This window comes from Mustela lutreola, chromosome 1 (assembly GCF_030435805.1).
Source record: "Mustela lutreola isolate mMusLut2 chromosome 1, mMusLut2.pri, whole genome shotgun sequence".
NCBI classification, from domain to species: Eukaryota; Metazoa; Chordata; class Mammalia; order Carnivora; family Mustelidae; genus Mustela; species Mustela lutreola.
Window position 1 is genome coordinate 247365214 of NC_081290.1, and position 27850 is coordinate 247393063.

The following is a 27850-nucleotide window of genomic DNA, read 5'->3' on the forward strand; positions in this document are numbered from 1 at the left end:
AAAAGAACTCTGCAGGTGTGAATAAGACTCTTGAGGTGGGGAGGTGATCCTGGCCCAGTATAATCCCAACAGTCCTTGTAAGAGGGAGGCAGGAGAATCGGAGTCAGAGGACATGGGATGACAGATGCTGAAGTTGAAATGATGCACTTTGAGGTTGGAGGAAGGGGCCACTGACCAGAGAATGCCGGCGACTTCTAGAAGCTGGGAGGGGCAAGGAATGGATTCTCCCCTGGAGCCTCCAGAAAGAACGCAAGACTGCCCACGCCTTGATTTTAACCCAGCGAAACCGATTTAAAACTTCTGACCTCTAAAACTCTAAGAGAATACATTGGTGTTACTTTAAGCCATTAAGTGGGTGGTAATTGTTACCGCAGCTGTAGAAAACTAATACCGCATCTAAAGAAGTAATTCATACAAGGAGGCAAGTGCCAATTGTTTATTATAGCATTATCTTATTTTTTTGTATAAGTAGTAACAACTTGACATGCCTTCCGATAGGGAATGATTAGATTGCCCAGTACAGACACACCGTGAAGATTCTAGAGCTGTTTCTTATACTGACGCAGCAGGCTCTCCGGGATACCTTAAACAAAGAAAGGAAATTGTGTGTCAGTTCCCACAGAACGACCCACCTTTATGCATCTATGTGGGGGGGGAACATATGTATGCGTTCATACACACACACACACACACACACACACACACACCCCAGGCTCATTCCCTTGAAGGGTTTACAGGCCTGAGGAGGGCCCTTCCTGGCTGTTTGGGCCAGCTGGTTCAATGGCAACATTGGTTGAACCCTCAGAACCAAAAACATCCTTTTTGGTTCTGAGGGTCCCAAAGACTGTCACTGCGTACAGAAGGATGAAATAAATGATCACCCCAGGACAGACTCAAGGCTCAAGGAGTATCTACGGCATTTTCCCATCCCCATTCTCTTCCTAATTTACAGCTTGAGGAAAGCCCCCAGGCCACACACTGGCCAGGTAAGGAAACAGAAACCCAGGACCCAGCCCCTCCAAGACCTGGTAGCTGAGCTGGGCGGCTGCACAGCCTGTGGCCCCCTGTGACGTCTTTGCAAACACGAGGGGTTTTGAGCCCCAGAACCATCCCATTTTCCCTGCTTCAGGCTCAAGTTCCCGCCCTGATTTTCTGGGCTTAATCTTCTTCCTGTGGAAATCAATAAGGACATTGTGATGGAATGATTCACGTTCAAGGTCAGGCCAGAGCAAATTGGAGGCGACATGCTGATTTTACCGCCCTCATGGAGTGGAGAGCCAATCCTGCTCACAGACCCTTTAACCCTTTCCTCGCCACTCCCAACACTGGGTCAGCACCTGCCCAGCCCAGCCTCTTCCCCCAGCGCCTTCGCCCTGCTATGGCCCTGCCTTTTATATCTCCCCAGGGCTCTAACCACATGGACTTGGAGCCTCACATGGCTCCTGGTGATTTGGGGAAGGCAGATGGCAATCACAACCCTGGACCAAACAGAAATGATTTCAAGCTAAAGGTCGGATGCTACTTGTATAAGAACATTGGTCACATCCTGTGCCAGGAAATCGCCCTCCCTGAAGCAAAGCCTTCCCCACTTCCAACCCTCTTTTCTGAGCTCCAGATTCCCTCTTCCCTGCTGTCCTGGACTGTCCCACCTGAGGAGGTGGAGGAGAAGGGGGACGAAGTTCCTCATTTTTTTTAATGAACAGCAGCTCAGACCTTTTCTGTGGCTCAAACATGATAGAAGTTTATGTCTCCCTCTTATAAAGAAAACAAAAACAAAAACAAACACAGGTGTTTCTGAGTATCAGGAACCTTCCATCCAAAATGATTCAGAAACCCTGGCTCCTCTGTCTTGAGGGACCACCACCTTCAGCACAGGATCACCTGCATCAAGCCAGCTCGCACTGGAGGCTGGGGAAATAGGAAAGCAAGTGGCTTGCTCTCTTTCGCTCACATCTCAGCAGCCAGAACCTGTGCATGTGGCTACAATTAAATGCAGGGGAGGCTGCGAGTTGTAGTCCAGCTGTATGCCCAGGAAGAAAGGACCTGGGTCTAGAATACGTCTTCTCAGTGAGGAGGTGGAGATAGTGGGGACAAAGCTTAGGAGTTTGGCTGAGTAGGACCGAAGAGAGACAGGGCATGAGGTCAACGGAAGATTTATTTGTTTGAAGGTTTGAGGAAGGCAGTGATTTGGCCATATATGCTGGGAGGAGCCAGTGGAGAGAGAAGGGTTTCGCTGGGGGAGAGATCAGGGTCTCCGAGGGCCCTTGACTACAATGAGGAAGAGCAGTGACAGGTAAGGACCCTCTGGTTGGGTGGACCCTGCTTTCCGTCTTTATTCATCCTGGGTCCCCAGTGTCTAACACAGGCCACTGGAAACTGAGTATAAACATACCTTTAAACATACAAGTAAGGAGCCGGGCAGCAAGAAGTTAAAGTGGATAGTGGTGGGCAGATCCAGGGAGCCAGGTGCACCCCAACATACTGCGGCAGTGCCAGTTAATCCCTTGCAGCAGACAGGAGGCCTGCACAGCTGTCTCTCCCAAGCTGGAACTGCATAACCAGCCGGCCCTTTGCCCAGAGGTCCTGGCAGCCCAGGGTGGAGGGAAGGGGAGGAGAAAGGTGGGCAAGATGGTGGGCGAAGCCCCTGCACGCTTGGAGAACTCATTCTTCAGAGTTGAGCCATTCTGGAGGTTTGCTACTCAGCCCCCACTTGCCATGAAGACTGACCTCCCTCTGGGACAGGGTCCTCTCCAGCTAGCGAAAGATAGTGTGTCCCTGCCCACCCACCCCCAACACACATGCCACGTCCATTCCTGCGTCTGCGTTTTTGCCTGGGGTTCTTGCCTCATCTGGGATGACCTTTTCCTTACTCTCTCTGGGCAGCTCCTGCCTAGTCTTCAGACCAACCTTGAGCTGCAAAACCCCCGCCCACAGCCTCCTTCTTTTTGGTCATGGCGCCCCCCGGCTCTTGGTTCTGCTTGCCTGGGGTGTCACATGCCAGTGCGGCTCGATGCTCTGCTTAGGGAAGGGGGACACAGGCCTTGCTTTCACCTTCATTCATTCTTCACCCACGTTTTATTACAACAGAGAAGGATGCTAAGGCTCAGAGAGGTTAAGCAACTGCACAGCTGGAGAGTGGGGGAACTCAGGACATGAGCCCGTACTTGTCTCATTCCAGAGTCCACACCCAGACTTTCCTTCTCACTGGGAAAAGGAAGAAGCAGAATGCTGGGTGGCTAACAGCTACCATTCAGGCCCCTTCCTCCCAGAAGCCAGATAGGATAGTGGAAAGAATATTCTAGTCTCTCTTTGGCCAGTTCCCAATTATAGGATGTTGGCAAACGCCAAGCCTCAGTCCCCCTTTATGAGGAGGGGTGACAGGTTCTACATGCTAGGGCTGGCATGAGTGTCAAGTGAGATCATGGATGGGAATGGGCCGGACAACTGCAGAGTCTGCTGCCCTGTGGGAAGCTGCCTGGCTGAGCCAGGCAATCCCAGCCAGAGCGGGCCACGGAGTAGGAGAAAAGCTGGAGCACAGGGCCTGACGGACCCCCAGCCTACCATTCCTGCAGGAGCTCTTGGGCTCATGACCGAGCCTTTGAGTATGCTGGGCCCAGACAGCTGTGTTTCCTGCCCCAGCTCCCCCTGAGCTCAGGCACTGGTTATACATGGTTGGAGCTGAGCGAGCCGTGTGCTTGGGGGAAGAGCCTGGATGATGGGGTCTGGCTCTTTCTCTGAACAGCTATGTGATTTATCCTCTCCAAATCTCGGTTTCATCACTAAAATGGAAAAGAGAATCTGGCAAAGTCATGGTGAGAATGTTTACAGGTAAAGCCCGTGACTTATCATAGGAATTTAATGCACGGAGCTATTTTTGCTACTGTGGACAGAACATTTAAGGTCAACTCCTTCAAACTCCACATCTCCAGGAGCAGAAACTGACCCTAGAGAGAGACAGTGACTTACCCAAGGTCTCACTGCAAAGTGAGCAGAGCCAAACCAGACTCCAAACCCAGTGCTCCTTCCATTCCATCCTCCAGGGAGTTTCCTCCGACTTCCAACCCATGAGAGGTCTCCTTGCTCGAACCTCACAGCCTTCCCTGCCTGAGTCACCTGCTGGGCCTTCCAAGAGTTCTGTCTCCATCTAAGACAGGTGCCTCTTACTCCTGCCCTAGCCTCCCCAACAGTAGCTATTAGAAGGCTGGGTCCTCTGCAAGGTGTTTAGATCCAGCCAGGGATGTTCTAGGGGTCTGGGAATGTTCCAGGGATGGAGTCCCAGGATGGAGAGGGGAGACAGAAGTAAGAGAGGGAAGGGTTAAAATGAGGCAGCTGGAGAGGGCAGCCTACAGACAGCCCAGCCCAGCACTGGGAGGCCTGCACCACTCCATTCCTTTGCAGATCAGTTACACCCAGCTGTCTCCCTCCCCACCGCCAGTGCCCCTTGGATTAGGCGGGAAAGGATCCCGGCCTGCAGCCTGCACACGGCCCATGGGGAACAGCGCCTGCAGCCCACGCCTCCACGACAGCTGCTGAGTGTCAGGCGAGAACATAGATCAGCAGGGTCCTGGCAGAGGTGCCCCCAGCACAGGCCCTGCCCCCAACATGCGCAGGAGGGGCCGCCCAATGAGAAAGGGGGTCTGTAAGGGATTTGGGAGGTACAGGCAAGGGTCTGTTCCCAAAAATACCTCCTCTGCACATATGTCACTGGGCCTCAAATTCTACCATTAGACATCTTAGAAACTTCAGGTCTCTCAAAGACACCAATTAAAAACTACACTTCTTGGAACAGCTGGCATTCTTATGTACCACTTGATGAGTCTTGGTAAAATTGACTAGAATTTTATTTTAGTTTTACAACGCAGGTATGAAGTCCCTCAAAAATGTCTATTCCTTGGGGCTCCTGGGTGGCTAAGTTGGTAGAGGGTCGATGTCTTGGTCTCATGTCTTAATCTCAGGGTTGTGAGTTCAAGGCCCATGTTAGGCACGAAGCCTACTTTAAAAAAATGTCTTCCTTTGTTTCAGTCATTCCACTGAGAACTTTAACTTAAGATGAATTTGATGTAAATAGTTGATAATATGGAAAACAATGTTGTGGGCTATAGGGCTTCTGGGTGGCTCAGTTGGTTAAGCATCTGCCTTCAACTCAGGTCATGATCCTAGGGTCCCTAGATTGAGCCCTGCATTGGGCTCCACATTGGACTCCCTGCTCAATGGTGAGTCTGCTTCTCCCTCTTCCCCTGATCCTCCTTCTGCTCTCTCTTTCCCAAATAAATAAATAAATAAATAAAATCTTTTTTTAAAAAATGTGGGCTATAGTTTCAAGATAAAAAGACTAATACCACAGATACTTTCAAAATACTCAAAAAAGCTATATGATATGACAAAGAAAATTTAAAACTAGAAAATATCTGTACCTATAATGAAAAACATGGAATAGTTCCATCAATAGGCCAAATACACAAAATTTCTGGAAGCTATCAAGCAAATGGGAGATAGCACAGTACATAGGTTGGACAGAACTTCTGGGTTCTAATCCTGATTACTTCTCTCAACAGTTCTGTGACCTCGGAAAGTTACCGAACATCTCTGAACTTCAATTTCTTCAACTGTGAAATTGGAATAATCATTATAATAGTGGTGAGAATCATGTAAAGATTAGAAGAGATCATGTGTGGGAACATCCTTGTGATCCCTCCATCAGAGGAACCAGCATTAGCCAGTGAATGAATGGCTATGGTGTGTCTCTCCCCATCACCCACCTACAAAAATGTCGAGAAACCCCCACATAATATCAATTCAGATTAATGTAGACCTTTATTATAAATATTACTAGTCAATTAAAACTCACTAGCTATTTGAAAATGATGGACTGCCCTAAAATGAGAGGCAAGCTGAGATGGTGTGGGGAATTTCCATCAGTGAAATACCATCAATTCAAGAAACTTGAAAAACATGAAGAATATTCTTTTCTTTCTTTCTTTTTTATTTCTTTTCAGTGTAACAGTATTCATTGTTTTTTGCACCACACCCAGTATTCTAATAAACATCCCCAAGATGATTTGTGAGGATATTTAAGTATCTATAAAATAGGGAGCTAATATACAAAAACACAATTAGAAAACAAGAATTTTGTTTTGACCTTACAACATGACCTTACAACAGAGTATCCTGCAATTGCACACCTACCATGCAATTATAAACAATTAGAAAATTAGACAAAATACATGAGATCTGTGTTTTCAGACATTGGACAATAGGCAATGCAGGGCTAGGATCCCTAAGAGGAAAGAAAATAAGTGCAATGAGTCTTATTAGAAAGCTCCAACCTTCTGCCTACAGGAATTTTCTGGAAAGAGACACACAGATGGGGAAGCCCCAGCAGAGGGTGGTGGTCTCAACGACTTGAAGAGACAGAGATCACAGCAGGAAATCTGAGGTAACTGGAAATTGTGTAGTAGAGTATCAAAGTAGAGGGAGTTATGTAGGAAAAGAGTTCCAGAAATATGCATAGATTGTCTGTTGATGAATACTAAAGTAAACATATACAAGGCAGAAAACTATAAGACTGAGCAAAGAACTATTGACCAGTTGTAAACTGAGCAATTCCTGGAGCTTATGCAAGAATAGGAGGAGACATTCAGGTTTTTACCAGCCACAGTGGAGAGACCTCATTGAATGTCTGGGGCATTTAATTGAGCCTCCAGAAAGGGTCTTGCCATAGAAATAGAACTAAACTAGCCCAGAGTAAATCCTATGAAGGACCTGCTCTAATTAAGTTTTGAAACAAGTGTGAAATTGACCATGTTGATATGTAAATAACTTAACTGTAAGATAGAACTCTAGATATTCTCTAGAAGAAACAAAATCCAGATGTTCAACAATGTGATAATAACATTCATTCAATCAATTTTTAAAAATTACCAGACATGCAAGGAACCTGGCAACTGTGACTTAAAACAAGGAGAAAAATCAGTCAATAGAAACAGACACAGAAATGACAAAGATGATACTAGCCAACAAGGACTTTAAAATAACTATTACAAATATGCTCAAGAATGTAGAGAAAAATATTAACAAAATAAGAAAAGAAATGGAGGATATTTTAAAGAAGAAAATGGAACTTCTGGAGATGAAAACACAAAATTTTCAATGAAAACAGGATTAAAAGATTAGAGACTTCAGAAGAAAACATCAACAAACTTGAAGACATAAGAAAAACTGTCCAAAAGGAATTACCCACAAACATGGGTGTAAAACTCTTTAAGGAAATGTTAGCAAACAAATCTAGCAATATCCAAAAAGAAGTACACATTCTGATCAAGTGGGCTTTATCCCAGGAATGCAAGGTTGGTTTAACACCCAAAAATCAAGTAAATCAAGTAATGTAATATACCATATTAATAAATATCCACATGACCATCTCAATAGGCACAAAAAAAGGATTTGATAAAATCCAACACCCAGTCATGATTTTTAACAACTCTTTAAAAAGTAGGAATATGAAAAAGCTTCCTCAACCAGATAATGGTATTTATTAAAAATTTACAACAAATGTCATACTTAATGCCCAAAGACTAAATGTTTTTCCACTAACATGATAAACTTAGTAGGATTTCTGGCCTCACCTCTTCTATGAAATCATGTTTTGGAGATTCTACCAGTGAAATAAAATAAATAAAAGAAATCAAAGTCATACAGAGTGGAAATACAAAAGTAAAACTGTCTTCATTCACATGTTCATGATCATCTATGTATAAAATCTTAAGGAAATTAACAAGAAAGCTACTATAACTACTAACCAAGGCAATGCAACACAGATTCAATATACAAAAATCAACTGTATTACAAAAATCAATTGTTTTACAAAAATAAATTGTATTTCTGTATAATAGTAACAATATAAAAACAAAATTATGAAAAGAATGCTCATAATAATAGTATTAAAAAGAATAAAATGGAATACATTTGGAATATACTTAGCAAACATGCAAAACCTATATACTGAAAACTACAAAATATAGCAGCAAGAATTTAAAGAATATGTGAATTAATAAAGGGATATGCCTTCTTCATGGATTGGAAGACTCAAAATCATTAAGATGGCAATTTCCCCTATTAATCCACATATTCATTGAAATCCTCATCAGAATCTCAGCAAGCTCATTTTGTAGAAAGTAACAAACTGGTCCTAAAATGCATATGGAAATGGAAAGGGCCTAGAATAGCCAAAATAATTTGGAAAAACACAAAACTGGAGGAATTACACTGCCTTTATTCATAACTTATTGTAAAGCTACAGTGATCATGACAATGTGATATGGGTTTTTGGATATACATAAAGATTACAATAGGGAGTCCAGAAATATATCCACACAATAGAAAGAAGTAAAAAAAAAAACCAATAAGAACAATAAGAACTTGAGCAAAATTTGAGCTGACACTTCACCAAATAAGATACATGATGGCAAATAAGTATATAAAGAGATACCCAGTATCATTAGTCATTAGGGAAATCTAAATTAAAACCATAATAAGATAACACTATTATACTCTCTAGAGTATCTACATACTAAAAGACTGATGCATCAAGTTTTGAGAATGTAGATAAAGGGGATGCTCATACATTACTGGTAAGAATGTAAAACAGTACATTCAGTTTAGAAATCAGTGTGAGTTACTTAAATAGTTGTGTATAAACTTCCAGGGCCCAGAAAGTCAACCCTTACATAGATACACAAGGGAAATGAAAATTTGTGTACCCTAAGACTGTATGCAAAAGTTCATAACAGCATCATGCATAATGACTCCAAACTTGAAATAACACAAATGTTCAAGGGATGAATTAATAAACAAATATGGCATCCACATATAATGGACTGCCCAAGAATAAAAAAAGGAAAGGAACTATTGATACATACAAAAATATGGATGAACCTCAAAAAAATGTGCAGAGTATGAAATGTCAAATCCATAAAACTATATATTGTACAATTCCATTTATATGAACTTTCTAGAAAAGCCAAAAATGTAGAGATAGAAATCAGATCAGTGGTTAGCCATACTTGGAATGGGAGTGGGGTTGACTGTAAATACACAGGGGGACTTTCAAGGTAGTGAAATTATTTTAAAACTGATTACATAACTATGTAAACTTGCTAAAATTCATGGAAACTTATAATGGGTAAGTTTTATATTATATAAATTACACTTCAGTAAAAATTTTCTTTTTAAACTCACTGTCTAAAACAAAAAATAACTATGTTTTTAATGGTAAATTACATAAATAAAAGTATAATGTATGATAAATAACACAATAGAATGGAAGTTAACTTGTAAGACTGCATAATATACAGTTGTCCATTATACACAAAATGGTATAACATTATATGAAGGCAGAATGTCATGTGATAAAGATAAATTAAGTATGCTCATTCTAAATCATTTTAAAATAACTAAAACAAAAGCTATAGCTAATATAACAATGGTGGAGATACGCTGAAATTAAAAATACAATTAATCAAAAAAAGGACAGGAAACAAGAAAAGTAAGAAAAAAGAGATAGGGTAATAGAATAAATACAAAACAAATAAGTAGATAATAGATTAAAACTCTGTTATTATATTATTATATCCAATCATTGCATAATATTAAAAATGATCTCAATAATCTAGTAACAGATTGAGACTTTTTTTAATGAGCCAATTATAATGCCTACAGAAACAAGTATTTTTTTTTTTAAGATTTTTTTCTATTTATTTGAGAGAGAGAGCTTGAGAGAGCATGATGAGTGGGGAGCGGGCAGAGGGAGAGGGAGAAGACGACTCCCTGCTAAGCAGGGAGCCCAACATGGGGCTAGATACCAGGACCCTGAGATCATGACTTGAGCTGAAGACAGATGCTTAATCAGCTGAGCCACCCAGGCACCCAAGAAACACTTAAAATATAAAGTAGGTTAAAAAGGAAAGAATAGAAAAAGAAACTTTACACAAGATTAGTTATAAGAGAGCTATAATGAATATATTAATTTCAGACAGAGTGGACTTTGGAGCAAGGAATATCACTAGAAGGTTTTTTTTAATTTCAAGATTTTATTTATTTGAGACAGAGAGAGAGAAACAGAGAAGAGAGAGAGAAAACATGAGTGGGGAGGAGAGGGAGAGGGAAAAGCAAACTCCCCACTGAGCAGGGAACCTGGTGAGGGGCTCCATCCCAGGACCCTGAGATCATGACCTGAGCCAAAGGCAGACACTTAACTAACTGAGCCACCCAGGGATCCCTCATTAAATGTTCTTTTAAAAAACTTCTCTTTTTTAAAAAAAGATTTTATTTATTTATTTGACAGACAGAGATCACAAGTAGGCAGAGAGTCAGGCAGAGGGAGAGGGAGAAGCAGGCTCCTCATTGAGCAGAGAGCCCGATGTGGGGCTCGATCCCAGGACCCTGGGATCATGACCGGAGCCGAAGGCAGAGGCTTTAACCTACTGAGCTACCCAGGAGCCCCCTTTTAAAAAACTTCTAATGATATTCCTGGGGTGCCTGGGTGGCTCAGTCAGTTAAGTATCTGCCTTCAGCTCAGGTCATGATCCTAGGGTTCTAGTATCAAGCTCCATGTTGGGCTCCCTGCTCAGCAGGGAGTCTGTTTCTACCTCTGCCTCTCCTCTGCTCCAACCCCTTGCTCATGCTCATTCTCTCTCTCCCAAATAAATAAAAAAACTCTTTTAAAAAAAGAACATTTAATGATGAAAGAGTCAGTGCATCAAGAAAACATAACAATCAATAGTTTGCATGCACCTAATAATAGAACTCCAAAATATATAAAGCAAAGAAATTATAATTATAGTTGAAGATTTCAACACCTTTTACTAATGATTCAAAGAACAAGTAGGGGCGCCTGGGTGGCTCAGTGGGTTAAGCCTCTGCCTTTAGCTCAGGTCATGATCCCAAGCTCCTGTCAAATAAACAAATAAAATCTTTTAAAAACTAACAGTAGACAAAATCAGTAATGCTTTATATAGATTTGAACAGTACTATCAATAACTGGACCTAACTTTCTTTTTTTTTTTTTAATTTTATTGATTTGACAGAGATCACAAGTAGGCAGAGAAGCAGGCAGAGAGAGAGAGGGGAAGCAGGCTCCACGCTGAGCAGAGAGCCCCACTGGGGCTTGATCCCAAGACCCTGAGATCATGACCTGAGCCAAAGGCAGAGAGTTTAACCCACTGAGCCACTCAGGTGCCCCTGGACCTAACTTTCATTCATAGAGCACTCCACCCAACAAGAGCGGAATACTCATTCTTTTCAAGGGGACATGGAATATTTCAAAGATAGACCATATACTGAGCCATAAACTGAGACTAAATAAATTTAAAAGAATACTGTCATAAAAAGCATTTTCTCTTACCACAATGGAATTGTTAGAAATCATCAACAGAAATATAAAAAAAAAAAAAAAACTCCAAATATCCAGAAATAAAACACTTCTAAATTATTCATAGGTTGGGGCACGTGGGTGGCTCAATGGGTTAAGCCTCTGCCTTCTGCTCAGGTCATGGTCTCAGGGTCCTGGGATCGAGCCTCGAATTGAGCTCTCTGCTCAGCAGGGAGCCTGCTTCCCCCCAACTCTGCCTGCCTCTCTGCCTACTTGTGATCTCTCTCTGTGTGTCAAATAAATAAATAAAATCTTAAAAAAATAAATTATCCACAGGTTGAAGAAAATATTTTTTAAACTAGTGATTAGAAATTAAAACATAGTACATCAAAATTTATGGGATGTTTCTATTTTTGCCTATATTTAAAAATTGCCTATATTAAAAAAGAATGGATGTCTCAAATCAATTATCTTAATTCTCACTCTAAGAAACTAGAAAGAGAAAAGAAAAATTAAATTCAAAGTAAATGTAAGAAAAAAAAAGAAGTTTGTACCATCTTTATTAGGAGACTTGGGGGTGAAAAAGACAAAGTAAATATAAGAATGAAAAAATAATAAATTAAAGTTGGAATGGATAAAATAGAAAGCAATAAAGAATAAATAACAGAGGGAAGTCATTAAAATCAAAGTCTTGTTTTTTAGAGAAGCTTGATAAAATTGATATACCTCTATCCTAATTAATCCAGAAAGGCAGAGGAAAAAACTACCAATATCAGTATTTAATAAAGCAGCATCAGTGCAGGTCCTATGGACACTAAAGGAAAATGAAATATCATTATAAACAACTTAATTCCCATAAATTTAACAATGTATATGAAATATAAAAATGAAACTAAAAAGAAAACTAGACAAACTCACAATTATAATTGGAGACATCAGAACTCTTTCAGTAATAGATACAATAAGTACACAGCAAATGGTAAAAAGATACAGAATCTGAATAACACTACTAATCGAATTGACCAATTGACATTTAAGGAAAACTTCACCCACCAACAGCAAAATACTCATTCTTCTCAAGTGTACATGAAGCATTCACCAAGAGAGGATACATTCTGGGTCATTAAACAAACCTCAAGAAATTGTTCAAAAAACTGAAATTATATGAAGTATGTTCCCTTGCCAAGCAGAATTAAATTAGAAATTAGTAACAAAGATGTCTGGGAAATCCACAAATATTTGTAATTTAAACAATGTATTTATTAATAACTCATGGGTCAAAGAGGGAGTTGCAAGAGAAATCAGAAAATATTTTGAATTGAATGAAAATAAAAATATAACATATTACAATTCGTGGGGTGCAGCTAAAGGACAAATATTTATGGCATTAAATCCATATGTTTGAATAGAAGAAATCAATTATCTAAGTTTTCATCTCAAAAAAAACGAAAAAAAAAGTAAATTAAATCCAAACCAAGTAGAAGGAGGAAAAATAATGAGCAAAAATCAATAGAATTTAAAAGAAAAACATTACTGAGAAAAATCAATAAATCCAAAGTGGTTCTTTGGCAAGATCAATAAAATTGATAACCTTCTATCCAGTCAGATTAAGAAAAAGAAAAAGGAGAGATGATACATATAATCAATATCCAGAATGAATGAAGAGAGATTACTACAGACCTTACAGACACTAAAGCAGAATAAGACATTACTGTGCAAACAATTCCAATAAACTTTAATAACTTAAAAAATAGAAAAATTTTTGAACACATAAACTACCAAATACTTTTTTAAAAGATTTTATTTATTTATTTATTTGACAGAGAGAGAGAGGGAACACAAGCAGGGAGAGTGGGAGAGGGAGAAGCAGGCTCCTGCGGATCCTGGGATCATGACCTGAGCGAAGGCAGACACTTAACTGACTGAGCCACCAGGCACCCCTAAACTACCAAATATTAAGAAGAATTAGACAATCTGAATAATACTATAGTATTAAAATTTAATTAGTAATTAAAAACTTTCCAACAAAGAAAACTCCAGGATCAGATGTCTTCACTGGAAAATTCCAATATTCCAAATATTAAGGAAGAAATAATACCCAGTTATATGCAAAAACATTCAGGTAATTAAAGAGGAAGGAATACTTCCTAATTCATTTTATATGGCTAGAATTACCCTGATACCAAAACCAGAAGAAAGATATTGCGAAAAAAGCAAACTATAGACCAATATGCTCATGGACATAGATGCAAAATCCTTAAGAAAATATTAGAAAATCAAAATCCAGCAATATAGAAAAAATATATATATCATGACCAGGTGGGGCTTATACCAGGTGTGCAAGGTTAGTTCAACATCTGAAAATCAATGTAACAGAGAAAAATCACTGTCAACAAAGTAATAGGAACAGACATAATAACATCTTAATAAATGCAGAAAAAGCATTAGAGAAAATTCAACATTTATTCATGAGAAAAGCTTCCAGAAAACTAAGATTAGAAGGAAACTTTCTCAATCCAATAAAAGCCATCTAAGAAAAATTCTCTAAGTGGTATCCTACTTAATGATGAAAGACTGGGGTGCTTGGGTGGCTCAGATGGTTAAGTATCTGCCTTTGGTCTTGAGGTCCTGGGATTGATCCCTGTAATGGGCTCCCAGCTCAGCCCCAGGTCAACTCCCAGCTTAGCCCTCAACTCAGCAGAGCAGGGAATCTGCTTCTTCCTCTCCCTCTGCCTCTCCCCATGCTTATGCTCTCTTTGTCTCTGTCTCTCTCTCTCTCTCTCTCTCAAATGAATAAATAAAAAATTTTTAAGAAATGATGAAAGACAGGAAACAACATGTGTTGGAGGGGATGTGGAGAAAGGGGAACCCTCTTACACTGTTGGTGGGAATGCAAGTTGGTGCAGCCTCTTTGGAGAACAGTGTGAAGATTCCTTAAGAAATTAAAAATAGAGCTTCCCTATGACCCTGCAATTGCACTACTGGGTATTTACCCCAAAGATACAGATGTAGTGAAAAGAAGGACCATCTGTACCCCAATGTTTATAGCAGCAATGGCCACGGTGGCCAAACTGTGGAAAGAACCAAGATGCCCTTCAACGGACAAATGGATAAGGAAGATGTGGTCCATATACACTAGGAAGTATTATGCCTCCATCAGAAAGGATAAATACCCAACTTTTGCAGCAACATGGACGGGACTGGAAGAGATTATGCTGAGTGAAATAAGTCAAGCAGAGAGAGTCAATTATCATATGGTTTCACTTATTTGTGGAGCATAACAAATAGCATGGAGGACAAGGGGAGATGGAGAGGAGAAGGCAGTTGAGGGAAATTGGAAGGGGAGGTGAACCATGAGAGACTATGGACTCTGAAAAACAATCTGAGGGGTTTGAAGCGGCGGGGGGTGGGAGGTTGGGGGAACCAGGTGGTGGGTATTAGAGAGGGCATGGATTGCATGGAGCACTGGGTGTGGTGCAAAAATAATGAATACTGTTATGCTGAAAATAAATAAAATTTAAAAAAAAGAAATGATGAAAGACTAAATACTGTCCCCCTAAATTTGAGAACAAAGATAGGATACCTTCTCTCACCACTTCTATTCAACATTGTTCTGCAAGTTCTATCCAATGAAGGAAATCAAGAAAAAGAATCCAAAGGTATACAGATTGGAAAAGAAAAATAAAACTATCTCTATTTCCAGATGACAATTGTCTAAGTAGAAAATCCCAAAGAATCAATGAAGAATCAAGAAACTAATAAGTGAATTCACCAAGTTTGTTGGATACAGGATCAATACAATAGAGAACTTGAAATTACAATTTAAAATAAATAATGTTTCAGATGATCTGCTATAATGAAAAAACAATACAGTGGGTGGCTTAAATAACAGAAATTCATTTTCTCATAGTTCTGGGTGTTGGGAAATCCAAGATTAATGTGCAGGCTGACATGGTTCTCCATCTTCCTGCACTGTCACTGATCTTTGTCAAGAGCAGGGAAAGGCTGATGGAGAGGAGCCCGCAAGGATGAACTACCCTCTTGTTCACAGGTCCCAGCATTTCTATACTTTCATATAAGCTCACATTTGGCCTTTAGCAGTTTGTTTTAAAAATTTGTCTTGTGAAATAAGTCAGACAGAGAAGGATAAATACCATAATGATCTCACTTATACGTGGAATGTAAAACAAAAGCAAAAACAAAAACCAAGCTCATAGATACAGAAAACAGATTGGTAGTTTCCAGGCGTAGTGGGTAGAGTGTGAGGGAAATGGGTGAAATTTCCAATTATAAGATAGTCATGGGGATGTCATGTACAACATGAGGACCCTAGTTAATAGTGCCATATTGCAAATCTGAAAGAGGCTAAGAGAGTAGATCTTAAAAGTTCTCATCACAAGAAAAGAAAATTCTGTAATGATGTCAACTAGACTTATTGTAGTGATCATTTCACAAAACACACAAATGTCAAACATTACATACCTGAAAGCTAATATAATGTTACATGTCAACTGTACCTCAATAGAAAACATTAAAAAAATCATTCGATGCAACAAAGATAAATAAGTATTTGTCTCTATTCTTTTTGCCTTTTTCTATGGCATCCAGATCTCTTCTCATACTCTGCTGTAGGTAAGCAAATGCTCATATCCTGTCTCTGCTTGGAGGGCCCTGTATTTCCTTAGATTTCAGATGCCAGTTATCCTGGACCCTCCACTCTCTGATGGGCTATTAGCTATCTACTGCTTCCTTACAAATTATCTCTCAAACAGAGCAGCTTAAAGCAATACACAATTATATCTCACAGCTGCCATGTCTCATGAATATGGGAGTGGCTTAATGGTGTGGTTGTAGCTCAGGGTCTCCTGTGAGGTTGCAGTCACACTGCCATCCAGGGCTATAGACACCTCAAGACATGAATAGGGCTGAAGAAGCTTCCCAAGCTCATGCATGTGGTTTTCAGCAGTCCTTGGTTCATTGCTGGTTGTTGGTCGGAGACTTCATTTCCCTGGGCCCTTCCATTGGAACACTCTCAACCTGGCAGCATACTGCCCCCGGAGCAAGTGATGAGAGAGAGAAAGCCCAAAACAGAAAACCATATTCTTTTATAAGCTAATCTTTAATGTGGTATATCATCACTTCTATTGTATTCTATGACTGGTACCATATAGCAGGAAATTACACACAGGTGTAATTTCCAGGAAGTAGGGATCATGGGGAGCCATCTTGGAAGCTGGCTACTACAGAGAGGTTCAAGAAATGTTATGTTTTTTCTAATTGATCCAGCTTTCTCTTTTTGTTACTATAAGAACAATGAGCAAAGCTCTTTCCAGCTTTCTGTATCACAGACATGTTAGAAGTCTCCCTCTACTCACACTTCTGTCTACACTTGTCACCTCTTTGCCTTATTGAATTGTATTTTGAGAGAATGTCTTGGCACTACTTTTTAGTTCATTGATTCTGTCTTGAGGATGTCCATCAAACCTTCCATTATTTTCCCCCCAACAATATAGTTTTTATTTCTGAGAAAAATTGAAAGGTTTTTTTAAAAATCTATTTTTTAAAAGATTTATTTATTTATTTGACAGAGATAACAAGCAGGCAGAGAGGCAGGCAGAGAGAGAGGGAAGCAGGCTCCCCACTGAGCAGAGAGCCTGACACAGGGCTTGATCCCAAAACCCTGAGATCATGACCCGAGCTGAAGGCAGAGGTTTAACCCACTGAGCCACCCAGGCGCCCCTAAAATATCTATTTTAATACAAGACTAGAATGCATGCTCTTGGTAACTGCTATTGGCCCAGGGTTGGGCATATGACACAAAGTTGCCCGATCAGACTCAAGAAAAAGACTTATATTCCATGGCTACGGAGAGAATATTTTCCTCTTTCCCATTAAACTGAGTAAAGGGGGGGGGGGATCTCCCTTTTCTACTTGCAGTTATCTTGTGACACAAAGTGACACAAAGTAAGGAAGGCAAAGCTAAGAGACAGAAAGAACCTGAATGCTTGATGACACGCTAAATAGACCAACCCTAAGACCCACTTTATCTCTGAACTTCTTGCTCTGTGAATTAATGACTGCTCTTATTGTCAGATCCAGTTTGAGCTGGGTTTTCTGTGACATGTCACCCAGTCCTTCCTGTGCCCATATAATGTCTTCCTTAGTAAACGAGTCCCTCCTTCATGCAAACAGAAAGAGATGGACCCCGGCCAGAATCTAATAAGAACGGGCTCTCGTTAACCTTATTTTTTTACCCTTAGCCACTGATCCTCCCCTCTCACCCCTCCTACAAAGTGGTCCTTGACTTTGTGGCCTAGTCACTCTTTACCACCAATCCAGAGAGCCCCGATCTGTCACAAAACACTTTCAGGATAACCCTGGCCCCCAGTGACTATGAATCCAAGTTAGCCCTTGACATATGATCAGTAATGCATCTCTGAAGCCTGTTGCAGGATCCCATAGTAGGCAGACCCATAAGTGAGAGCCCCACTGCCAGGTTCCCATCCTGGCCCTGTGTGATCTCTCTTCCCTCTCTGGGCCCTAGGCAGCCATCCACTTACAACAACTGAGCTGGACTCTAGGTCTCAAAGTCTCTTCTGCCTCTGACATTCCAAGATTTCTGGACTGTGAGATACATGCATTATATGGCAAACATGAAGGAAAGAAGTTAGAAAACTGAGCTCCCCAATGTCCAGGCTCACGGCCTGGAAGTCCATTTTCAGGCAGCTGATAACAGGCCAGCTTTTGTTGGGACTCATTTCCTGACACGTTAAGAGAGTTGTGCCTCATCTATAGAGACACCCAGGGGAGGACTGGAAGTGCCAGGAGATGATCTCTGTCCCAGGGATGCAGGACAAGAAGAGGAAAGACTGGGGTAAAGGACAGACATTTGGCGGGGAAATGGGAGGGAAAGGAGTGGAGACCCCAAGGAGCCAGACAGAGCTGGCCATCCAAGAGATCTCTGTTCTCTCCCCCTTGCTTGGGAACTCAGTTGGCCATTTCCTCCTCCAGCCCCTTCCCACCAGCTACACCCGTATCCCCTCCCTCCCCATCCCAAGCCTTGCTCCAATTTCAAAGCTTTCTCTGGCCCCAGCTGGGTTGGGAAACCAAGGAAGGAAGAAGGCATGATTTTTAGTCCCGTTTTGGGGAGGGGGTGTAAAGAAGGGGTTGGTGGAAGACAGAAAAGAAGTAGAGCCTTTTGAAATGAAAGCCAGGCCAAGCTCATCAGAGATTAATGTAGGAAAAGCCCCACTTGTGTGATGGGACCCAGATGGTGGGCAGACTTGCAGAGGCTGCTGACAGATCCTGATGGTCCACAGCCTGCCTCTCACTTCTCAGCCTCATCTTGGAGAAAAAGATGCAGGCCCAGCCCCTCAGGAAACTTGGGGCTGCCCCAGGGCTCCTCCAGACCAGGTGGAAGGGCAGAGATCTAACCCCGTGGCTTCTCACTCCAGCTTCCTGAACAAGGCATGCACATGCCTGCGGACACATGCACTGAAAGGGAGAGAGAACAGACAGTTGATCCTGCCCCCTTCTCCCATGAGAAGCCTGGCCAGGAGAAGAAAGGTCCCAAAGCAGACTGGGACCTCGTTTAATAGCTGGAAGTTGGTGGAAAGAGTGCTGTGACCACCACCCCAACTTCATGCCCAGTCACTGCCCTAAGTTCTTTCCTACTTTTTCCTCAACTCCTCAAAAGAGTTGACTCCCTTCACTGTCCTCTGCTTTCCCACTTATTGAGAACTCCTTGCAGCATGGAGCCCGGTCTCCCCACGCAGAGAAACGATCCTGTTCCCATCCCTTCCATACTAAATTTAACAGATACGTCCTCAACTGTCGAGACCTCCCAGCATTGTAAGACAGATGGGCAGCTGCCTCCTTCTGAAGTCTCTTGCTGCTGGTCTCATCTGACTGCTCGTTGTCTCCCTCATTCACTGGCTTTTCTTCTTTTGCTTTCCCATGCCTTTCTGTCCCTTCCCTAAAGGTAGGCTTCTCAGTCTCCTCTCTCACAGTCGCTCCTGCATATGTCTTCTCCTCCCGAGTCTTCAAACAGCAACTTCAGGCTGATGAGACCCAAAGCAAGGTCACTCACCTCACCTCATTCTCTTCCTGAGCCCCAGTTTATCCCCCATCTGTCTCCTGACAACCCATCCTAGGCAGCTTAAAACCCAACACAGCCCTTAACTTCCCACCAACTTCTTCCCCTCCTGGGATTCCCATCTCGGGAGAAATACCACCACCTACACGGTTAGTCGGGATCCTGGGACTCATCACCGCCCCCCCCCCACCAACTCAGAACACAGGACATTGATTCTACCTCTTGAGTAACACCTGGATTCCGCTTCTCTCCAATCTCAGTAACCTCAGGCTTCCATGCCTCTTCCTTTCTCTCTCAGAAGGATGCAAACAGCTCCTATCAGATCATCAAAAAGACTCTCTCTTCACTGGGCTCTCCTGGCACCCTTCTCGTGCCTCCAATCCAGCATATTGACATCTACCACACTCCTTAGGGTTATTCCTCCTTGCTTAAATTGTGACCTCCTTGGGGGCGGAGAGAGTGTCTAAGTCACCTTCATAAAGCCATTCCTTAGTCCAGGACATAATGTGTGATCAAAATATTTAATGTTTGGGGCGCCTGGGTGGCTCAGTGGGTTAAAGCCTCTGCCTTCGGCTCAGGTCATGATCCCAGCGTCCTGGGATCGAGCCCTACATCAGGCTCTCCCCTCTGCAGGGAGCCTGCTTCCTCCCCTCTCTCTCTTTCTGCCTGCCTCTCTGCCTACCTGTGATCTCTGTCTGATAAATAAATAAATACAATCTTTTTAAAAAAATATTTAATGTTTGGCTAAATGATTCTATTTCAAGTATTGTGCCTACTTCCCGAAACCAAGCCGACACTAGAATTTTCTGTGCTGAATCCAGGGTGCGGAATACCAGTGCGGCTGCCCCCGAATGGGACATAAAGCTGAGCAATTATTTCCAAACTGGGTGTTTTCACCAGCACAGGCAATACTGTGGTAAGCATCTTTGGGCATGAAGCTATTTTTGTATTTTAGAGTCTGTCCTTGGGACAAGTAAGAAAGAACAGTGGCCACACTATCCAGCTCTCCCCTGGGAACAGATTCACCCCGAGAGTGTGGTGAGAGCCTTTTCTGCAGCATCTCTGGGAACCTACTGTGGAACTTAACCACAGACTGCGGTAAGAAGTTAAGAAGCTACAGAATATGAGTGCCGAGGAGACTTGGGGACACTGTCAGTAAGACTCTCAGCTCATCTGAGATCGTTCACGTTGATGAGCTACTGAGTCAAGCCCAGGAATGAGGGCTGCCTGACGCCTCTCTCTGCCCGCATCCCATACCTGCTTTGGAACTGCATGCATTTACTAAGTTCCCCACGGGGAGGCTCTCCCTAGAGAGCAGAGGGTCTGATGAAAGTAGAAACCTTGAGGATGAGAAGCAACTGGTTCCCCCTAAGAGGCAAGCCTTCTAAACCTTCTGCATTCCCCTGTCCTCGCAAGGAAGGACATTCCCTTAGGAGCTTCAGGACGGAGATGGGAAATGCAGAAAGAGGCACTCAAAGTACACTAAGGCACTCAAAGGAAGCCTTCCTCTTCATCATTCTTAAGAGAACAGAGAGAAACAACAACAACAACACTACACACTTAATTATCTAAGTCTCTCAAGTTCTGTGTTGCCATGCTATTATTATCTGCATCCTACATATTTGGAAACAGGCTCAGAGAAGTCAATAACTCATTCAGAGCCATGCAATAAAGACTCAAGTGCAAATGTGCCAGACTACAAAGCCCACAGGATTCGCTCCAATGACAAAAGTTTCCCACCTTCGAGCCAGTTTTGGGCCAGGTCTCTGTCAAGCAGCTCTGGTCTAGAGTTGAGTAAGTTCTGAACTCAGAGCTCCCACCTCTTCCAAAGAGTTGTTGTGAAGAATAAAATAGATCTATGTGAACAGACACACATTCTATGGACAACTGGTTTGGGACAAAGATGCCACTGCAGTGCAACCGGGAAATCATGATCCTTCCAATAAATGGTGCTGGGACAACTGCATATCTACAGAGAAAAAATAACTATGTTGATCCCCATCTCACTCTATACGTAAAAATCAATTCCCTTTGGATGACAAATCTAAATGTGAAAGTTAAGACACCAAAGCTTTTAGAGCAAGATCTAGAATAGTTTTGTGACTTTGAAATAGATGAAAGTTTTTGGAATAGAACATTAAAAGCACTAATCAAAAAGGGAATTTTTAAAATAAATTAGACCATATTAGGATTAAGAATGTCTGATCATCAGAAGTGCAATTAAGAAACTAGAAAAGCAACACATCAAAACAATGAGAAGGCATGTCACACACTGGGAGGAAATATTTGCAAAAAGACATATCTGATAAAAGACTGTTGCCAAAATATACGAAGAACTCTTAAAACTCAACAATGTGAAAATGAACAATTCAAATGTTAAAAACAGGCAAAAGATCTGAACAGACACCTCACCCGAGAAGATATACCAAAAGCAAGTAAGCATATTAAAAGATGCTCAGTATTCACTAGGCGCTTACAAATTAAAACAATAATAAGATACTATTACATACCATTAGAACACTCAAAACTCAAAACATTGACAACACCAAATGCTGGCAAGGATGTGGCACAAGAGGAACTCTCAGTCATTGCTAATAGCAATGCAAGATGGTACAGCCACTTTGAAAGACAGTTTAGCAGTTTCTTATAGAACTAAACATATTCTTGGGGCACCTAGGTGGCTCAGGTCATGATCCCAGGATCCTTGGATAGCACCCTGCATCAGACTCAGCAGGCTCAGCGGGGAGCCTGCTTCTCTCTCTCCCTCTGCCCTTCCCCCAGCTTGTGTTCTCTTTCCTTCTCTCTCTCTCTCTCAAATAAATAAATAAAAATCCTTAAAAAAATTTTAAAAAACGATAACTAAACATATTTTTTAAGGTTTTATGTGTTTATTTATCTAGAGAGAGAGAAAAGTACATGAGCATGTGAGTGGAGGGAGGGGCACAGGGAGAGGGAAAGAGAGAATCTCCAGCAGACTCCCCACTGAGCTCAGAGCCTGACTCCCGCTCACGAGCTGAGCTGAAATCAAGCTGGACGCTTAATCAACTGAGCCACCCAAGTGCCCCAAAACTAAACATATTCTTACCCTACAATCCAGCAATCACCCTTCTTGGTATTTACTCAAATGAATTGAAAAACATATGTCCACACCAAAAAATACTATACTGGTAGACATGCCATCATACATTTTTCCAAATCCACAGAAAGTAAGTCAAGACTGAACCCTAATGTAAACTATGGGCTTTGGACAATAATGATGTATCCATGTAAGTTCATTGAATAAACAAATTGTAACAAATGTAGCACTCTTCTGCCAGATGTTCATAGTGCAGAGAATGGGTGGGAGTGGGGGCAAGAGGTATATAGCAACTCTCTGTACCTTCCACTCAAGTTGCTGAGAACCTAAAGCTGCTCTTCAAAAATAAAGTTTTCGTTTAAAAAAAAAAAGAAAGAAAAAGGCAACAGACTGAAGAGAATGTAATGCATATATCCAACAAAGCATGTTATCCAAACTCCTACAAATCAAGAGGAGAAAAAAAGACGGTGCAACTTTTACAAAGGGCAAAAGACTTGAATAGGCACTTCTCAAAAAAGAATGTCCAAGTGGCAAATAAATGTATAAAAGGGTGCTTACCTTCACTAGTCATCAGGGAAATGCAAAGTAAACTCACCACACAGTACCACACACATACCACTGCATGTCTAAAAGGAAGAAGACAGAAAATACTGAGGTTTGGTAAGGATGTGGAAAGGAGGACTCTGAACTGCTTATGGGAAAGTAAATTGGTAGAACAACTCTAGAAAATTGATTCGCTGTACATATCAGAGATAAGCATACACATGATGTAAGACCCAGCAATCCTGTTCCTGGTATAGATCCTGCAGAGATGCTTACATTTAGTCACCAGAATGTTCGTTAGCAGCCCCACTCATAACAATAGGATACACACACAATGGAATACAAGGAGAATAAACAAATTACAATGACACACAGCAACAATAATAAATCTTGCAAACATAATGCTCAATGAAAGAAACCAGGAATGAAAGTATATTGTATGGCACCCTTTAGATAAAGTTCAAAACCAGGGAACACTGCAGTGATAGAACGTTTCTATATCCTGACTGTGGTGGTGATTAAATGAATCTATGTAATGTGATAAATTTCATATGAGTACATATAAAAACTGACAAGAACTGAATAACACCTGTAGCTAAGTTACTATTATTGTACCTATGTCAATTTTCTAGTTTTGATACTGTTCTATGGTTCAATACTACATCACTGGGGGAAGTTGTGTAAAAGGTATGCAGGAACTCTCTGTGCCACTGTTCCAACTTGTTGACAATCTAAGATTATCCCCCCCACCCAAAAAAAAACTTTTTAAAAGCAGACTGAATTTATGTTGCTAGAAGTCAGGATAGTAGTCATCCTGCGGAGGGTCAGAAGGAATTAGGAGAGGACATTGGGAGGCTTCTGGGGTGCTGTCATGGTCTGTTTCTCAATTTGGGGGCTAAACACACAGGTGTGCACATCTTATACAATTTTATGAGAATCAAGTTGTGCACTTATATGCATTTGTTTCTATGTACATAATACTTCAACAAAAAAAAATTTTTTTAAGGCAAGGATTTGCTCATAAGAGCTTGACCCAGTGCCCAGCATATCCTAAGGGCTCAGGAAAAGCATTTCTTTACCTGTGGCTCTCTCCTACAGGTTCCCTCTCATGTTGTCTTCACTGCCCAGGTGAGCACATTTCCTAAAGGAGATGACTTGGCCCACAGACTACAAGGGTACGTGTTCCAGGCAGGTCTTTTGGGAATAAGAAGACCTTCTGGCAGGAAATATAGGCCCTAGTGTGAAATATAATATGCCTCCTCCCAGCATGGAATATAATTTAAAAAGGCTTCATGTAATTTCTAGGCATATAAATTTACTAACAATCAATAATTTCATTGGTTTATTGGTTAAAACAAAAGTACACCCCATTGGGAAAAAAAACTGAATATGTTAAACAATTTTTGACAGTATAACAATCAAAAATACTCTTTTCTTACGGAGAACTTTATGCAAATTACAAAAGGTATGCTGAGGTTGCTATGCCTGCGCAGAGTTCCAGCCATTTGAGTCTTATTGATAAGCCATGGGGTCTTGAATTAGTTTTAATTTGGAGAAAGAACATTTTGCCAAAGTCAAAGTGATAGAAATCACTCAAAGTTACACACACTATAGAAAAGCAGGCACCAAAGTTGTACTATTTCAAAGTAACCATCCCAGCAAATTCAGTCTTAATTTTTCTCTAGGTTGGCATTTAATGATTTTACAGAAAGCAACTTAATAGTGCTTCTGAAGGGTCACTTGAGAATTGCTTTTACACCTTTCATGTGTCTGCCACACTGGATTTTTCACCCATTTTTTTTTTTTCAGAGTAAGATATGCAGACAAAGCCAATAGCTGTACTTTGCCTCTGAAATCTGGGTTTCAATAGGCAGTTAGTGTATCAATTACAGGATGAAAAATGATGAACTCTAATCCTTTCCCGTAAAGAATCTGCAGATCAGAGAACCATCGTACGCTCTGGAACAGATGACACAAAAATGTTTAAACTATTATCCTTTCAACCGAGAGAGTTTTACAACGCAGGAAATGTGATTTAAGGCAGTTGGTTTCGCATTGCCTTTTAGGACAATGCCACTGGCCACTGTATACTTTTGTAAGTGGATTACAATGTATGCATTACAATTCATACAATTCATACAATCCATACAATTCCTTGCAAGGAAATATGCGTTTCTTTATTGTTCCCTAAATATTTTTGTTATCTTGCTTCAAAGTCTCCAAATGAAAGGTGGGGGGAAATTATACTCCAGCTCCTCTGGTTAAAATCCCCTCTTACTCTCGAGGTGAACTCACTCTGCAGTGGGTTCTCAGCCCTTCCAGGGGCTCTCTGCCCACTCCTCCCTCTCTGCTCCTGATTACTGCAGGGGCACCAAGAGGGAGAGGGCTCTTGGGTCTGAGCCATATGGCTTCTGCTGCTCAAACCCTTTGGACAGGACCCCCTGTCCTCCCTCATCCTGTTGAGGTATCTGTGGCTGGATATCTTGCAGTGTCCTCAGAACAGGCAAACCATGTGGCAATTGCTTTCTGGGAGACGGCCCTCTCATTGCCCCTGGGCTCTTGCTCCAGCTGCTACTGCTAGAGATACAACTTCCACCTGCATCCTCAGCTTTGAGCTGCCTACCTGCACCCCCTTGTCACGAGAATCCTCCTACTTCTATACAGTGGGATGGGGTCCCTGTACCTCCACTGCAGGGAAACCTTTGGGCAAGCCTGCCAATTCTCAATTCTCAGCCACCATCTCTGTTTACCCCAGTGGAGCAGAAGCTTCTGGATCTCTTCCATGGCACCCAGAGACTGCTTCAGGCTACCGGTCTAGATACATCTTGCAGCATGAAGGTGGGGCTGGGAGAAAATGCAACAATAGCTTGCCCACTTGCAAAATTTTCCTAAACCTGTTGGGGGTGAGTGTATCTGTTGGGATGCCTTTCATTTTACCTGGTCCCCTGTATCCCTGACCTAAGGCAACACCCTGATCCTGTCTCATCCTTTCCTAGCAATTGAAGAGTTCTTTCTCTCCGCTTCCTGTCTGATGGGGCTTCTCCTACACACCCTCCTCCCCCTTTTCCACTCCATCCCAAAGGTTGATGGCAAAAATGTCATAGGGGGGACGCCTGGGTGGCTCAGTTGGTTGGACGACTGCCTTCGGTTCAGGTCATGATCCTGGAGTCCCGGGATCGAGTCCCGCATTGGGCCCCCAGCTCCACGGGGAGTCTGCTTCTCTCTCTGACCTTCTCCTCGCTCATGCTCTCTCTCACTGTCTCTCTCTCAAATAAATAAATAAAATCTTTGAAAAAAAATGCCATAGGGCACAAGCCCAAACCGCTTGGAACAGGAAAATACATCAGCAAGTATAAAAAAAAATTATTTTTGATCCCTGACACCTGATTCTGACAAAGATTTCTATACACTTTCTGCTAACAAGAAGCCAGGTCTCAAATGCAGCAAGCGCTGGCCCAGCTGTTTACCCTGGCCAGTGTTGACACAAACTTCCAGGTTCCTCTAGCAAAGGGCAGGCAATGACCAATTTTCAAAGGGCTTTCCAACATACTGACCAGATATATGTATATTATTTTTGCATATGAAAATAATTCAGGCATAGTAGGGCTTAACCCTAAAATTTTAGAGGAATAAATGCAGGTGAAACATTCTTTGACAAAATAGTCTGAATTCCAAAAGCTGCATTTGACCAACCAATACAGCAATTTCTTGTGCCCTTTGTTTAACCCAGTGATCTTTTCATTTTTATCAGTACAATGTATCCTGTTCTTGCAACTGTTTAACCAAGTAAAGACTGGGAGAATGGCTACTGAGGGTTACTGGGCAACCACAGGGAATGGAGTAGCACAAGGATGCCCAGGAACACACCTGAGATCTTCCTTCTTCTGTCATAAACTTTGCACTTCCTGATCCTGTAGTAATGTGTTTGGATCCAGATCCTTTATCCTATATTGGAACCTTGTAAGTGTGCATTTCTTTCTTTGCTAATGTTTTTAATGCTCATTTTAATTGCATTAGCATTTTTAAAAGCCACAATTAATATTCTTGCCACCGTCCTACTCCCTAGGTCTCTCAGAGCCACTGGTTTCAATGCAACATTCTTCATCCTTCTCCTGCTCCTCCTGGGTCTCTAACTCACACCAGAGACTTCTGAGGGACATCTCTCGAGGGACAGGCCCAGGTAGGACCAGACCCTGGGGTTGCCCTCACTCAGGAAAATAACAACTGCGTCCATAATATCACTCACCATTACTTGGGTCTGCACACTAGCTGATCTTTGGACTGAATCCTTATTCACGGGAGGACAAGGCTGGGTCTTTATTGTTCTGCAAATTCCCTTCCCTCTAAACACACAACGGATAACATTTATTGAGAACTTACGCGCCACATACCTTACATGCATAACCTCATTTAATCCTTTCCAGGAGTCTTTGAGGTATTACTCTCTCTGTTTTATCGCTGAAGAAAAGGAGGCTCAGAGAAGTTAAGTAATCCATTCGGAATCACACAGCTATCAAACAATAAGCCACCTAACTCTAGTGCTCGTAGTTATTAAAATTGGGGGCATACAGAAGTTAAACAGCTGGGCTACAGTTACAAAGGTAAGGAGTGTCTGGGCTGGGATTCAAAGTTCGATCTCACCTACCAGCAAAATTTTGTTCTTCAGCCTGCAGGACAAGGAAGAGGCAGGAAGCACGTGTATTTAAGGGAGGCCTGTGAGAATAGCATACATTCAGATGATCAGAGCCCGAACTAGCCTTGAAATAGA

General features: G+C 41.8%; 1 long non-coding RNA gene across 1 annotated transcript; it reads right to left on the minus strand.

The window, feature by feature from the left end:
- Positions 1–432: 432 nt before the first annotated feature.
- On the minus strand, positions 433–27850 carry LOC131822020 (uncharacterized). The gene is made up of 4 exons (XR_009350058.1): positions 27728–27850; positions 23098–23165; positions 1026–1170; positions 433–583 (listed from the first exon to the last, which is right to left on the minus strand). It is a non-coding gene; the product is annotated as an uncharacterized LOC131822020 (long non-coding RNA).